At 41.5% G+C, this 16,758-nt stretch overlaps 1 protein-coding gene and 1 non-coding gene across 2 annotated transcripts in view; one reads left to right on the forward strand and one right to left on the reverse strand.

Annotated features, from left to right (window-relative positions):
* Trpm3 (transient receptor potential cation channel, subfamily M, member 3) overlaps positions 1–16,758 on the forward strand; it is an 870,412-nt gene that overhangs the window by 182,943 nt on the left and 670,711 nt on the right.
* LOC120100428 (small nucleolar RNA SNORA17) lies at positions 13,738–13,869 on the reverse strand. The gene has a single exon (XR_015655967.1). It is a non-coding gene; the product is annotated as a small nucleolar RNA SNORA17 (small nucleolar RNA).

Consider the following 16,758-nt stretch of genomic DNA (forward strand, 5'->3'; position numbering starts at 1 on the left):
CCCACCTTAGCTGAACTTCAAAGGTTATGGTAAATTACACTTTCCTTTTATGATCACTTTTATAGTTGTTCCTTGAATTCTTGAATGGCACACCATTAATTCAAATATAATTTTCCAAACATTTATATTGTTTATATTGTTATTAATTTCTAGGGTTTTTATACTATGTTCTAATAAAACAAACAATTACTTAGAGTAATTTCTATTTATTAAGGCTTTCTTTGTGGTCTACACTATGGTGTGTTTTAAAGTAGGCGCCATGGACTGTTAAGAATGAAGATATCATATCTGTTCTTGTATGGGATGTTCTATAGACATCTTGTTATGTCCATTTGATTTATGCTGTACTTTAACTTTGAAGTTACTTGATTTTTATTTTGAATGTCCTCTCTAAATATGGGGATTTGATCAGAACAACAGAAAAGTAACTAAAACAGTCCTCTATTTTTTTCTGAATAATTTTGTTTTCAAATCTACTTTACTGGACATCAGAATAGCTGCACTATCTTGGTTTGGGCATCCATTTGCATACCCTTCCATCCCATTTCTCATACTATTATTCTTTGCCAGTTATATTTGTTTCTTAGAGGAAATAGGTAGTAGGATCTTGTTTTTTTTAATCTAGTTAACAACCAGCCCATTGACATGCAAAGCTATTATTCAGATATGTTTGCTTATTCTTGCTCTTTAAAACTTTTAGTATATTTTTATAAGTGTGTGTGTGTGTGTGTGTGTGTGTGTGTGTGTGTGTGTATACATGTGATGTATAAGTGAATGTTTGTGCCACAGCTTGGAGGTGGAGATCAAGGGACAACTCTTTAAAGCTGGTTCTCTTTTCTCATCTGTATACGGGTTCCATGGATTGAACTTGAGGTGTCACACAGAAAGTGCCTTGCCCACTGTGTCATCTCTTCAGCCCCGGCGATACAGAGATTTAGTGGTAATGACCCCAATTCTGAACACGGGCTTTAATGGACTGGGTGGAACATAAGGAGGAAAAGGATGGGCAACAGCATTGGAAAAAGCCAGGGAGTACCAGTGTGGCATATTCCAGGGGAGTGGGGAGGAGAGTCCTCCCTTAGGACCGAACATGAGCCATGCTAGTATGACAGTGTGATATTGAAGTTAGTGCTCAGAAAATACCTGCTGTTGACACCAAGTGGGATGTGAAGAGGAAAGACCCAGACTAGGGAGATACAGAGGCAATTGTAGGATTCAAAGTGTGCACACACTTGCAACACTGGCCAGAAGCCACACTGCTCCAGTAAGGAGGGTAAGTGACAGCAAGGGGCTCTAATTGCTGATCTAACATTTGTCTTCAGAGGGATAGACAGCAAACCCAGGTAAAGAAACGCACCAATAACTGTAGCTGCAGCTACAGGGTGTCCTCTATCTACAGCTAGAGTACTTCAAACACCCTGAAGTGCTGAGTGAACTATCATGAAAGTAACCAACATCTGGAAAGACAGACTGGGCAATGCTTTGTGGTTCCACTCATACGTGAAGTATCTAAAGTAGTGTGACTTGTAGATACAGAGTAAAATGGTAATTAGTGGAGGTCAGTGAGGTGGAGGCTCTTGGAAGGGTGAGAACCTGAACCCAAGACACAGAATAAGAAGAAAGCTCAAGGCAGGAGCTAAATAAGCAGAGGAGCAAATGCATTGGGAAATCAGAGGAATTCCTTTGGACACAGAGGAGACCGGGATTCTGGAGTAGGTTTCCATTGATCTTTATACGTGCTAAGATGGGGTTGGGGTGGGGTGTCTTACAGGGGAATTCAGGGGGCCAGTGAGTGATTCTTGATAGTATTTGAGAGAGCAGTTTACATGCATTCAGGAGGGAAGATGTTGCCAAAAGTGGGAGACTCTGTCTCAAAAATTATGTATAAGCTTGTTTCTTGGTTAAGCAATCCTTCATCTCCTTGCTATCTTGCACTAAGAGTACTTTTCCCTAAACATTCTCTCACTTTATCCTATCTAAGATGTTTCTCTTTATTTTATGTATCAGAGGAAGGACAGAGAGACAGGTTCAACTATAGAGACATGGGGAAAGAAAGGAGCCCTCATCCTGGCGGCTGGTGAAGCTTCTCACCAGCTAACAGGTAAGAACTACACCCTGGTGTGAGGATGGGCTTTCTAAGGACTGCCACAGCTAGATGTCACTGCATTAGTCATTTTGGTGGTTTCCAGTTAGATTGGGAAAACATTTCCACAAAACCTTCAATGATGTCTGCTCCCTGGTATTAAGAGTATGGATAACTTTGTACACATCACTGTCTGAAGCAGGCCTTCCTGCACTTTCTATCTTATCAGTGCCTGGCCCTCCCACTCTTCACATTACTCTCTCAGGACTGTCTCTATACTCTGAAGCTATGATGGGTTGAATTCAATCCCTGATTTATTCTCAGGAACACAGCATTACTCTACTTTAAGTGGATTTCTTTTGGGGGCTTCAGACATGAGTCATCATTTAAGAGTACTGGCTGTTCTTGTAGAGGGCCTGGGTTTAGTTCCCAATATCCACATGGTGGGTCAGAACTATCTAAATACCAGTTCTAGAGGTTCTCATACCCCCTTCTGTCCTCCTTAGGCACTTCCTGCAGGAGGTGTACATGCAGCAAAATGCTCATATACATAAAAAGAAACATTAAAAATAATAGTTTTCTTTTCTAGATGGTACTTAGCCACAGCCCTTTGAACTAGGGGTTCTCATCTTTACTTCTGAGTTATCGAACCAGAAAAGTTACCCTTAGGGAGGACCACAAACAGACTTCAGTTTGGTGAAAGCTGTGATCTTCCATCAGTAGGACAGACAGTCTTTCCCACCAGGGATCACTGGCTTACTGTTAGCTGAGGTTCCTACTTCCCTCTCTCTGCTGAGAGTCGGTGTAGTTGGAGCTTTATGGGCAGCTTGACTTTCTTCTTTCAACTACTCACCCTTCTGCTGCTAGTCACCCTTCTGCTGCTCAGCACTTTTTAGATGTCTAGCTTGATTCTTTTTGTGGCTCTCCAAGGTCTTCTTCTCTTTATGGCCTTGCAGTCTATTTATTTTTTAACCCTGACACCTTTCACTTACCAGGTCATTCAGAGGCACCTTCTAGCCTCCATCCTGCCTGGACAGTCTCCTGTTTTTTCTCTAATATTATGGAGTCCAGGCTGGTTCCCTGTGTCACACCACCTTCCTTTCATGGTGTAGATTCGAGTTTAACACTGGCCCATGTGCTTGGGGAAATTGCAATTTTATTATTTGATGAAAATGTTTTCTTATCTAAATTAATTTTTTAATACTTTGTTTTTCGCCAAAAGAGCCATATGGACAAATATTTAACTATTCTCCCTCTTGCCTGGAAAAAATTCTATAATCAGCCACCTTTGCTCTGTTGTGTAAGTCTCCCTCTCTGGAGTCTTTGTTTTATAGTATGAGCCTGTTGTTTCCCAGGGCTGATAATTTCCCTGAAAGAGGTTGTCCTCCTGTGGTGATACATAGCTGTGCCATTCTTCATGATGTCAGGATAATGTCAGCAAAGCTCCTTAGTTCCAGAACACAGTCGAAGCTTTTGTAGTGTAAGGACAGCACCAAGAGCTCTTTGTACAGCACACATGCTCAAATCTACCTGGAGACTTGAAAAGTTAAACTCAAGATATACAACTCAAGGGACGTTTCTGTCCAACACACCAGTGATCAAAAGAAGTTGTCTATCCCCAAGCAGCAGCCTAGAGAACTAACAAACAAGAGTGAGCTTATGGACAAGTTAATATGTCTACAAAGTCATTGGTAATAGATAGGGAAGTATTAACACCGTTCACTGGAATTATAGTTATGTATTGTCATTTGCAAATAACAAGAAGCATCAATCATAGCCTTTGAGGAGCTGAGAAATGGATTTGGGAGACACAGAATTACCCAGGACTGTCATGGAGAAGAACATGTAGGACATCACTGAGATATTGTGACACTGCCATTGGGAAGTTCTAAGTTATTTAGAGAATACAGTTTGTGTTACCTGGTGGATGATGCAGGGCTGTATGAACTTAGCTTTGCTCTAGGTACAAGATCAAGAAGGGTTAGAAATTTAACATCATCGTTTGAGACGCAGATTCTCCCCAAAGAGTCTCATATCATCATGGCCACAGCTTCCTTCATTAGCACCCTGGGAAGCAGGTTAAGAGTAAGTTTAATGTGGTTCTCAAATACCACAAAGCCCCCTTTGATGACAGCTCTATTGGGAACGTATAGCTGGATAGTCGGCCACAACTATGACTTCCTGATATATAATGGGTCGGCTAATACCAGGTCGATCTCCCAAAGGATGAAGTAGAATAGAAGACGTAAAACAGACCTCCCAATTAGAGAGCAGCGAACAGAGCCAGCTTCTCTTTCTTCTAACATCAGCATTGTTTCTCATCAGCACCACAATGCAGTCATTAGAGTTTCACTCTAATGCAGTCATAACCACTGTGGAAGAACTGCATCAGTGGAGCTGGGTCCAATGAAAAAGAGAAAACAGAACAAGTCAAATGTCGGTTTTGTTTCTCTGAGCATGAGGAATCAGATCCTAGGAGCTACATTGAAGAGTTGTTATTCACAATGGATCGCTCCCCAAGCATTGTGAGATGCTGGCCTCTGGTTCTAACAGTGATAATGTGTTTAAATGCTACTTTACACATGAGCTGATTATGAGTTGTAAATATGTATTCATATAAAATCATTGGGCTAAGTATAGAAATGACTGATGTGATAGTTCTACAGTATGAATCAGGTATATAGGAGTGAACCGGGTTCAGTGTATATTTGTGCGAGCCTAGTCTAGTATATACATTGCTGACTTCAATCTTTTCACTATGGAGACTCTCATCTTTGTGTCTTCTATGCCCCTCCGCTACTTACCAAATAAAATAACAATAAATGACTATATTTATAAATGAGCTGATGCATGTGTGTGTATATCCATACCTGATGTCTCTGTAGTGCTGTGACGGCACACACTGGCTTCTTTGAGCTTTGTGTGATAGGATGAGAAATAGATATTTTTGCTCCCCTTATTTTAGTACTTACATTTTAAATGCTATACACATTTTAAATGTGTGTGAGAGCCTGTGTGTTTATAAATACCTGAGTATACATGCATGTGGAGGTCAGAGAACCACTTCCAGTATCATTCCTTGATCTCTATCTACCTTTGTTTGAAGCAGGTCTCTCACTGCTCTGTCAATTCATCAGGTAGACTAGACTTGCTGGTACTGAGTTCTGTGGGTCACCCTGTCTTCCCTCCCCATCTTGGCCTGATGGGATTGCAGTCACACACGTTTACCTGGTCCTGGGGATTAAGGTCAAGGCTGGTACTTTATGAACTGAGTCATCCCTCCAGCTTAAAATACACCCTTTTTCTAAAATGTTCGCAGGAGTCATCATCGTCATCATCATCGTCATCATCATCATCATCATCATAAATCTTAATGTTTAGAATTGGGTTATATGAAACTATATTTGCCTGTAAAATAGTGTCAGTTTCTCTGTATGCTATATCTATTTTCTTGATGTCTTTGTTGCTGAAGATAGGATAAAAGAAAAGAAAAGGAACAAAAATACATTCAGGCTTTCTATGCCAGACACTGCTCGAGGAGGATGCCCTCTCAGTCTGGTTCAAAATCACTGACAGGGCTCATTTGCCAAGAGTCCTTTCAAGCAAAGCTCTCACACTGTGTGTCAAACAGTATTCCCTCTGTTACTCCAATTACCCCTCAGAGTCCAGCTGGCCTAGCAAGTGGGTACTGAACAGAGTGGCACTGAACAGTTCTTCAGAAGAGCTGGCTGGAAGTCCTAGAGATTCACACTAAATACGCCTTTATCATTTCTTACCACAACCCCGCGCACCCTTTCTCCTCATGTCTCTTGAGTGAGTCAAAGGACAGCTTTTGTAGTTGTTGACCTGGTGGAAATTGACTCAGCTTTCTATGTCTAGGCTGCTCAGCCTGAAAGTGTCTTCTCACATGGAGAATTCCACAGAGTCATGTTTGCTGCTTCTACCGTGAGCAAGCTATAGATCAATTATATGTGGGCTTTATTTAGTTTGTTTGTTTGTGTTTGTTTTATCTCTAGTTTGATGCTCCTTTACTCCGAAGAGGGTTTGTGTTTCCTGCTTAGCAAGACCCATCAGAAGAATATCTCTTCTTGTTACCAGAGTTTCTGTACTTCCTTTATCAGTGAACTACTGCTAAGTTGTGTTCATAATGAAACAATTTCCCAAACGTGAAGTTCAAAAACACGGGACACTTTCCACGTGTGACATTACGAATGCAATAGTAACACCTTAAAATGGAAAACAGACTTGATAGTTTTAAATGTAGAAAAGTGTTGTCAGTGTGTATTTTGAATACTAGGGCAAGAAAAGGAAAAACTACTGTTAGCCTATTAAGACTTACATTATTTTTCAACTGTTGAAAGCTGTGAGGTTGACATGTTCACACAAGCTTGTAGTTCCCTGAGCCATTTACCTTCACAGAAAAAAACCCACTATAAAGTTAAGAGACTTGAATTTTCTTTCTTTTAAAAATGTTGATAGGAAGTCAAATATATCTGGAACCTGTCACTGGGCTATCTGAAGCATTAAAATTCTGAGTTAGAAGTCAGCCTGGGCTAGTCTAGGCTACAAAGTGAAACTCAACCCAAACAAGTGGACTAATCCAACTTCAGCCTCCAGAATGATGTGTCTTTATAACAGTATTTTTCTAGGCAACATAACTGGACAGTAGCACCAGGCAGGAACATATCAGATGGGGGAGGGTAGGTAGGAATATGTTCAATTCTTCATTTTTGGAAATGATGATTAAAAGGTACTTTGTATCTGTGCCTTTATAAAAAAAATGGCAAGACCTAAGCCAGAGAAGCTAAGGCCTGCTGAAAATAAGCATAGAGATGAACTCAGTTCCACCCCTCTCTCCCCTGCACACACAGATAGCAACTCAAAAGAAAGCACAAGGAAGTACAAGATATGAGCATAGGACGTAGGCATACTGTGCACCTATAGACCAACTTCCAGTTTGAGTCATGAAATTGTACATGCATCCTATGCCTATTGTATGCTTGTGGAGTCAGAGGGCGTGTTTCTAGGCTAAATGATAAGATATATGTTTTACTAAAAGATCATTGCTAGGTATAGAGCAAGTGTCTCTGAATAGCTACTTAAAACACTTCTGCACAGCTCAAGTACAAATTTCTGGGGCGATTTCATTATCAGAAAATGTATCCTTCGTGTTTGAATTGCATTTTCATTTTGTGAAGTCAGTTTGTACCTCTCCATGTCTTCATTTTATGGTGGTTATCTCATCTCCTTGGCTCTGATCCCCTACGACTTTATCCAAGGTCTTCTTGTTTTTTAAATGTCATCTTCACTACACCCTGTGCGTTTCTCCTAGACTTCATCCTCTACACGAAAACTTTACAAACAATGTTAATCACTCAAAGACATCTTTATCCTGCATTCAGTCCAGAGCATAAAGCTTTGCTTAGAATGTAGTTGAGAGGTTTGGCTCCCCTGCCTGGCTAGGCACAGATGTCTCCTGTATCTTGTGTTGAATCTGGTCTAGGTAAGACATCAAGGAGCTAGAGATTGGAACTTAACTCATACACTTCCTATGCATCATGGAAAAGCAAGTGAAATATAAATTTCAGAGTGCTGTGTTATTCTTTAAACGGACCTTCATCGAGTTTCAGGTCTAGATGACCCAGCTCTGAGCATGCACCTTGATGAAAGAGGCAGGCAAAATTGTGGTCTTCAAGGATTTTAAACTTCACTTGAGAAGGACAGGAAATAACCAACTTAATAAAAGGCAAGTAACAGGATATGCATGTGTGTGAGAAAGAAAGTAAAATGGATGGTTTCATATACTGTGGGATGGTAGGGTCTCTTTCAATTAACTACCAGGAGACCAGCATGAAAAGATACAGTAGTTACTCTTGCTGTCTAAGAATTGTTCCTCAAACCAGAAGATTGAAATACAGTATTCTATAAGGGTTTTTTGTTTGATGTTTGTTTTTCTTTGTTTGTTTTGTTTGTTTGCCACATAGTAACTTAGGAATGACTTGGCTGTGTAGCAACTTGGAGGAAGTTGCTTGTGTGTAAATACTTTACAGGGCTTGAGTATCACCTTCCAAGAAGGCTTACGTCTATTGACAGTTAGCACAGAGACACCAGTTCTTCCCTCCTGGATCATTCTGTTGGAGCCAGGGAGAGTTTTCATGGGAAGTTGATACTCTTCCCCAAAACAAGAGACCCCTGAAAGCATTGACATAGAGAGCCTCAGGCATCTCATGCTTTACCCTTGAAGGTCACATTCTTACCATATTCAACTGGTCCCATAGATTGGTGTTGATGGTAGATATAGGGAATTGTCACAGGATGTGCGTACCAGGAAGAGAGCATCCTTAGGAGTCACCTTGCTTCTTCTTAACATTGTAGAGTTTAGGGTAGACTTACAAGGAAACTAAGTGTTAAGTGAACACCGAGTGAGGGAGGTCATTCCAGTTAAGAGAAACAGTGCTTTCTAGGACTCCAAGAACAGGGAAACTAGGTGCTATAAGGAATGCACCCATCATTTGCTGCGATAAGTATGGGAGTTAGACGGGGGTGACTCTAGCATTCTAGGGCCAGGTTATAAGGTTTTATAAAGGTCTGAGATATATTCTAAGGGGAATAGCACTACTGAAAGTTCTTAAGCTGATGCCTTTTCCTGTGGGAAGGATTTTCCCATGATGCTCCGCTCCCAGTATATACTGCACAACCAAGTTTGACAGAAGTATACTTCTGAACAAAAACTAGACTGGGCCCATAGAATTCGAATACTAGGCAGAATAAGTTTGATTCAGACCGTTGACTTTCACCCTCCACAGTCATGCTGTGTGATCTCATATACAATGAGACAGACCGAGATTTAATATTCACTTTGTGTACCAGCACTGCTTGATTGATCGGTCACTCCTCCACCTCACATGTATCTCAGGCTCAATACAAGTTATCACACAGACCAATAACCACAAGCCATTTTTACATTATTCACATAGAGTATTTCAGTTTCTAAGCATCGTAGCCCTGGTCATCTGCTCATCAGACCTGGTAACAGCTTCAAATATCAGGAATGACTCCAGGGTGGCTGCTGGAAGAGTCTGAGACGGAGATGCCAAGGAATCTCTGCCTTTCTTGGGCACGCTAGACGCTGTCAGAGGTTTGTTGCATTCATGTGATGATGGATGTTGTCATTATTCCTCACCCCTGAGAATATTAACAAAACAATACTCAAAAGCCCAGCTTCAGCCCATCCAATTTAGAATATATAAGGTTAAACAAATGACCATTTATATTTCTGGATTTTTTTTTAAAAGTGTCATCACTTCAAATGGGATATGACATCGGGACTTTCAAGTCCTGAGGGAGAGAGCAGCAAAAGTCTGCATAAGAATTTTCCCTGCCCTTCCAAATCTCCCTGGGGCCCGGTAGAGAGACAGAAAAGTACAATGTAGTGCACATAGCAAATTAATAGCCAATAGCATACTCATACATTTATTATTCACTAATTCACTCATTCAACAACTATCTGCTGTGTGCTGCTAGGGGCAGCCATTTGCTGGACATAGAGCCACGGTGATAGATAAAGCCAAAACATGTCTTGCTCTCATTGGTGCGTCTATCTGTAAGGGCGGCAAATAGGATCATACATGTCATTTATGTGTTACCGTTTTGATACATGCTAAGTAATGTAGGGTGTTAGAAGAGTAAATGATAGTGGAGAGATGGGTTAGCTAAGGTCTTCGGAGTCTCTTTTAAGGGGGTGACATAATGTATGTGGAGACTTGGAGGATGACATAAGGAAGTGAGGAGGTCAGGACACAGGTAAAAGCAAGGAGAAAATAAATACAATATTCCAGGCAGAAGGAATAGCTTCTCTGACACTCTCCCTGAGTTTATCATACAGGAATAACAGTTAAACTTTGTTCATTTTTTTTTACACGTCGAGTCATGTGGAATTAAAAAGAACTTTTAAAATTTTACATAACTTCTTTTACCTTCTTTAAAAAATTTTATGAAAAGTAATTTTTTCCATACACTATATTCTGATCATAATTTTCCCAGTCTCATCTCCTCCCAGATCTTCTGCACCCAAACAGCCTCTCATCTTTTCTTCTATTGATCTTTAGGAATCAACAAGAGAATAAACAATAATAATAATGATAGTGATAATAATGATAGTAATAATAATAATAGAAAAACAGAAGAATCACACACACACACACACACACACACACACACCTCATACAAACACAAAAATGAAAAACATAATATTCAGGCAAAAGGTTGCAAGTAAGATTTATTAATGCCCAAATAAAACAATATGAGGCAAAAACATCTCCAAAACTACTTTTGAGTTGGTTTTGTGTTTCCTGTCTAATCCTGGACATGGGGACTGCCCTTATGTGTGGTTTATAAACCCAGTGAGACTCCATTGGAGAGAACCAGGTTTTTCTCTGCCAGTGGTTATCCACTGGAGATGTTTCTTTTGGTTAGGGATGGGTGCTTGTGTCTAGTTCCTCTCTCAGTGATGGAACCCTATCTGGTTGGACCTGTGCAGGCCCAGTGCATGCTGCCACAGTCTGTATGAGACTGTATGTGTGTCATCTCACAACTGGGGCATTATGCAGAGTGAGAAATCTTGGAACACTCAGTCTTAAATGAGACGCCTTCAACTCTCCACCCACTACCCACCCAGGGCCCAGAGAACACTCATAAAACGAGGAGGAAGGATTGTAAGAGTCAGAGGGGAAGAAGGAGATTTCTTTTTCCTGTAGAAAGACATAGCATTTCAAAGGATTAGAGTTGTAACAATTAATAGAAATACTGAATACTATGCTAAGTAAATCAATCCAGTACTGCATGGTGTCATGTATATAAGATACCTGTCATTTATGATTTATGTATGAGATACCTTGTGTATGGGTACTCAGCACTAAAGAATGGACCAGTGACTGCCACAGACTGGAGAACTTAGGAAGTGCAAATTTGCCAACAACTGGCACGAAGCTCCAATTAAGCAAAACAAAGAAAACTGTTCCTCTGCAGTATAACATGGAGCCTTTAGTCCATAAAAGTGTGTTACAAAATCTCAAAACCTTTAGAGGCTGGATTGCATTTTTGTCACAGAAAATAATTAAGTATCAAAGTAAAGCTACTTTTATTTATGTTTCTGTGTAGCCTCACCTGTTTATGGTATTGTATCTGGTGACAGGTATCAGTTCTCATCCCTTAGGCAGATGGGAAACAGCATAGCACACTGGATGACACTCAGGATAAACTACAAGTGCTCAAAGGGAACTTGGAATGCAGTGTCTTTTGATTAAAAAAATACAAGTAACAGTGTCAGGTTTCAGTTAAGCAGCTCCCTTGGATTTAAAACGCAAGAGGGAAAAATAGAAAAAGCAGACACTGGCTCAGAAGATGAGGGGAAAATGAGTGGCAGTCAAAGCATGCAGCCGAATGTTGGATATTAGAGAAACATGAGCACATATGCTGATGCCTTTTCCTGTGGGAAGGATTTTCCCATGATGCTCCACTCCCACAACACACCCATGGACAGCTCTCAGCTGTGTACACAGTGGAGAGGGCAAAGCATTTGAACAGAAACTTCAAACCAATGCTGGGGTAAGGAAGCCTTGGAAGCGGTTAGTACACTGGGAATCAGATGCCTTGAACCTTGGTTGCTATGGTGGGACCACAAGGCAACAGCTATTAGCACACATCCACTCAGATCACAAGGAATCACTTCCAAAATATTACAAATTGTTATTGTTTAATCTACTCCCTCATATCCAAATGGTTGCTTCTTCTAAAGGACATGAAAGAGAACAATTTCAGTGAGCTCCTTAGAGAATTTAAGTTGTCAGAAATATGCCTCCTCCTCCTCTGATCACCTATCTGGTGTCTACAGGACATGCAGTATTGTGCTTAAAGAATTCTTAAAGATTACAAAAAAAAAGAATTGGAGCTAGAGAGATAACACAGCTTTTAAGGGTCATTGCTATTCTTCCAGAGGACCCAAGATTGGATACAAGAACGCATGGCAGGTGGTTCACAAATGCTTGTAACTCCATTTGAGAGGCTCTGATTCCCTTTTCTGGCCTCCCTCTTCTGGCTTCTGGCAGATACCTGAATATCTCTCTCTCTCTCTCTCTCTCTCTCTCTCTCTCTCTCTCTCTCTCTCTCAACTCCCTCTGAACCTATTTACAAACAATTTTTATTTTAGATACTTTAATTTTTAAACATATTTTATAAGCAATATAGAAAGAGGGGCTTTATTAACCACATTTTTTTCTTTGTGCTATATAAATTCTAATTGATCTTTTAAAAAAAATTATTGATTCTTTATGAATGTCACGTCATATACCCCAATCCCATTCATCTCTCTATCTGCCCTCTCCCCTTATAATCTCACCCACAACAGAGAAAAAATTCTCGAGTGAAAGATATAGTATGTCACAGTGTTGTCCTACTGTATACAGTTCTGTCTATACTTCCTTGCTTGCAAATTTTCACTACAATGACTCATTGGTCTGTTATGAGGCCTCTGGCTTTTGGTACTCTATCGATACTAGAACCTCATTGGGACTCCATTCAGATATCCTGTTGTTGACCTGTGTCATAGAGATTTTGTAGTTTTGGATCTGTAGGACCAACCTCTTCATACATTCTATCAATTCATGAATGAGGTAGATGTTGGAGTGGGCCAGCTCAGAGCCCTGGATCAGGGTCCGAGAGATATCTGAGTCACCCTAAGGTCTCTCCTACTCTTTTTCCCTCTAGCTGGTTTGCCAGCAACCCCTGCTACCAGAGTTAGCTCTTCCTTCTGCCCAAACAAGCTGCAGCCAATGAGGACATGGCCAGTTCGCCACCTCTCAGAACCCATGACCAGTTCTCCAGCCTACCATAAGTAGAAAGGGGGGAGATTGGGTAGGTCATTTTTTTTCACCCACATCACCACACAGCAAACAAGTATTGGGAGCCAGGTCTCCCATGTTCACACTCTGACTAGCTTACCCACACCCTCTCCACCCCCTCCCCAGGGTCACATCTACCGTGCTACCCAGGCAAGCTGCAGGGCCTGCTTTCCTGGGTGCTGAAGCTAGTGAGGGGCAGGAACAGCTCTTCTGCTCTCGTGACCCCAGGGTTAGGTCTCTGAGGTTGTCCAGGTGAGGGGTGGGTCCCGTCTGCACAGTCCTCAGACATCAACATCTCCCTGGGCAGCAACCTAGACCAGGGACTTCTGCCTGGCCTTCAGTGGTAACAGAGCCCTTCTGCTGCAGGGCCATGGACCTAGATGTGGCCCTCAGTGGCAGCACTGTCCAGGTCACCACCATCACCTGATACAGCAGACTGTTCCTCACTATCGTCAAGTCTCAAGTTCTGCCTCTCTTTTTTGTGCAATATCCTTCTCTTTCTCTTCCTCTTCCAATTCTCCAGCACTCACTTGCTTCTCTTAGTAGCACCCAGGGATTTGGAGTGTCTGGGGTCATCTCAGGAGTGGTCTCAGGCATGGTCTATCCTTCCTCCCCATGCAAAGGCCTCCCTGCAGTGTCTGATTGATGGTTATCTCAGGGTAGCTCCTTCCGGCAAATGCATGTGTGTTTGTCTGCATGCATGTGTATGTGTACAGTCCCAGGTTCTGTTCTTATAGTCTCGCTTTTTTTTTCTGGAATGTTAGGCTACTAATCATTCAGATGTTCATGGGTCAGAATGCTCAGTATATATACAGCCTCTCTCCTCTCTGCTGCCAACTGACAAACATGCAACACAACAGCCATACTTGCAACACTTCTAGGGGCAGGCTAATTAATCCTTTTATTAATTCTTTTAAAATAATAAAGTTTCCACATGCAGATTTAAGAGAACCATAAATGCAAAAATACCTTTCTTTGAAATCATGCAAATTAAATGTATTTCTTTGTTAAAACACCTTGTGGTGGGACTTAAACATTCTTTATGTAGTATTAATGAGAAATGATTACACCCACATGTGCCCAGCACATTCATCAGGATTCTTTTAAATGTCAACATTGAGCAAATTTTAAAATTCTATCTTTTGATCAAAAGGCTGATCTTCGGGAGGCAGAGGTAGAAAAATGAGATGTTTTATGATGTGTGAAATGAGTACAAAAGAAGACAATATGGTGGGATGGCTCAGTGTGCAGTGTTCAGATATGCTCGTCTGTAAAGATGACCTTGATTCTTTCCCCCAGTTTTCTTACCCATCAGGAGGAAAATGGGGGCTCCTACCTCCTACACTGGAATTTTCAGAGGTCAGAGAGGGCTGGTGCATGACCTCTTAAAAGAGTGACTATGACGTTTTTATGCTGTTTGGGGTCCTTCCTTTGGCTCATTCAATGCACTGAGGAACCTTACTGAGGAACAATCAAAGAGATAATCATGTGTTGTGAAATGTCCTCAAAGGCATTTTCATCGTGTTGTTCTACCAGGTGCTAGAGAGCGGGGAGCAGCATCTCCATAACATTTTCTTCTTCAGGTTTTTTCCCTTCTCCCCCGCTCCCCATGGTTCATCTCTGTTCTTCTGCTTGAGACTCTTAACAAATGAGTCAAAAGTGAGTCACACCAAGCAAGGAGCACCAGGGAAGACTTATTCAGGATGAAACTAGAGTCGCATGTTTGAGATCTCCAGTGGCTGATTCTTGGATGGGTTTTGTGGTCATGGACACTTTGATGTGCTGTAGACAGTATGAAGGTATGTGAGTCAGAATGCCTTAGGCCTCAGGATGGTATCCTGCACAGACACCAGTGCTGAGATCACCCATGAGTGCCCCAAAAACTACTCCTCAGAGAATTGGAATAGCAAAGATGTTGCTGCAGACTCTCCTAGGAATTATCTTCTCTTGGTCTTAGAAATAAATTTCCAGTAAAGCAAAGCCTTTGCCTATAGTTTTTGTCTTCTCTCTCCTGAAATAGTCTCATGGATTAATTTCCAGAAAATATAGCTGAAATTGTGTCCCTACAATAGATGTCTTGTGTAAAACTCAGCATTCTGCGCTCTCATTTTTTTGCAGCTAGACATCTCCAGGTCTCTGCGTTAGTCATCACCCATTACAAAAGAAGCTTCTCAGATTTAGCCTGGCGTTAGATGTCAGTTCGACTGTGACACCCATTTAGAAGGGTGACATTATATCTGATCATCTAATATTCCATTCTGCTTATGTTTCTAGGCATTTCCCAGGGTGCTACATTCTGATTATTGTATGCAATTCTGACAACTGGACATTTGGATATGCTGCATTGTGAGGATCCTTAACTACAAATGTTCTACAAATTTTAAGACTTATGTATTATGAGTATCCAAATGGCATTACAGTGCATATCTTTCCCTGCTTCTTATTGACCAAATTTGCATCATTTTTTTGAAGATCACATAGATTACTGGTATTGCCTAATGTCTATTTTGTCAAATACCTGTTGACTCTTGTCTCCATACACTTAAGACTCAAATATATGTGTGAGACAGCGCAAATTCTTTACCTGCCTGCGAGCTGTCTCCACCAGTCTGTACACTACATAGTTGTAGCTCACAGCTTTGGTCCCTGGGAAGTTATATGAAGACCCCCAAGCCAGGCACAGAGTGGTTTTCAACACTTGGAGTTCTTTCTCCCCATCTATGTGGTGAACTCCTCATACCCCAACTGTGCCTCCAAATAGCGCTTCCTTAGTAAGACTTTCCTAGACACACCAATCAGACTGCTACCTTTTGAACACTCCCAGGATTTACCTTGCACTAAAACCATTTGTATGCAGCTCACCTTGTATCCTAGACTGGGCCTTATAGTTTGCTTATCGCGTGTCTTTCTTAAGTGATTCTCGTGGTGAAAGCTTGATCCCTAGTTGGTAGACCTTGTTGGTGACAGTGGCTGTATCCTGAGAGCTTTGGTCTCACAAATGGATCAATCCAGTTCGAGCTTCAGGAAGACACTGGGTACACGACTGAGAAAAGTGTGTCTTATTGTTAATGTTTTCCTCTAGGTCTCTCTATTCTATAGCTACTGTGTATGCTACATGCTCCTGCTACCATGATGTGCCCTGGTAGTTTTGGGCCAAAGTAAGTGAACCCAGCTAACAGTAGACTGAAACCTCAGAAGTCACAAGTCAATGCATATTGCTACCCACATAAGTAATTTCAATCCTTTATCACAGTGCTCTAACTAGGGGACTCCTGACTTGTCAGCACTATTCACTGCTGAGGGCCCAGCACTTGCCATACAGTTTATGTTGAGTCTGGAAAGGAATGGTGTGCCCCTGTGGTAGGGAACAGAGGAAGACGCCTCCATGTAGGAAGTCTGAACTGCAGCAAGTTCCCAAACACTTGGGGACTGACCTCACTGCCCACTGGTGCCACAGGCTCAAAGCAGACCCTGGACATTTTTAATGGCAGGCTGTTTAATAACCACCCCCCTTACTTTCATAGTCACCATACCTCTGAGAGGAAAAAGGGAGCAGCCTTCAGAGGGCCTGAAATTCCTGTGGCATATGTTGTGACTGGAGTCTTGGAAGGAGATCAGAGGGAATACAGTAAATACGAATCTTTTTTCCTTTTGATTTAACCACTCACTCTTGGTTGGCTGTAGATCATTCACTTTTAAAAACAAGATAATTGTGGCAGCAGCTGTCTATAAGAAGCAAGAGGTGAGGCTCGCTTCCCTGCAGGAGAAAGGACATTC

The sequence above is a fragment of the Rattus norvegicus genome, chromosome 1, assembly GCF_021556685.1.
Source record: "Rattus norvegicus strain SHRSP/BbbUtx chromosome 1, alternate assembly SHRSP_T2T, whole genome shotgun sequence".
In the NCBI taxonomy this organism is placed as follows: Eukaryota; Metazoa; Chordata; class Mammalia; order Rodentia; family Muridae; genus Rattus; species Rattus norvegicus.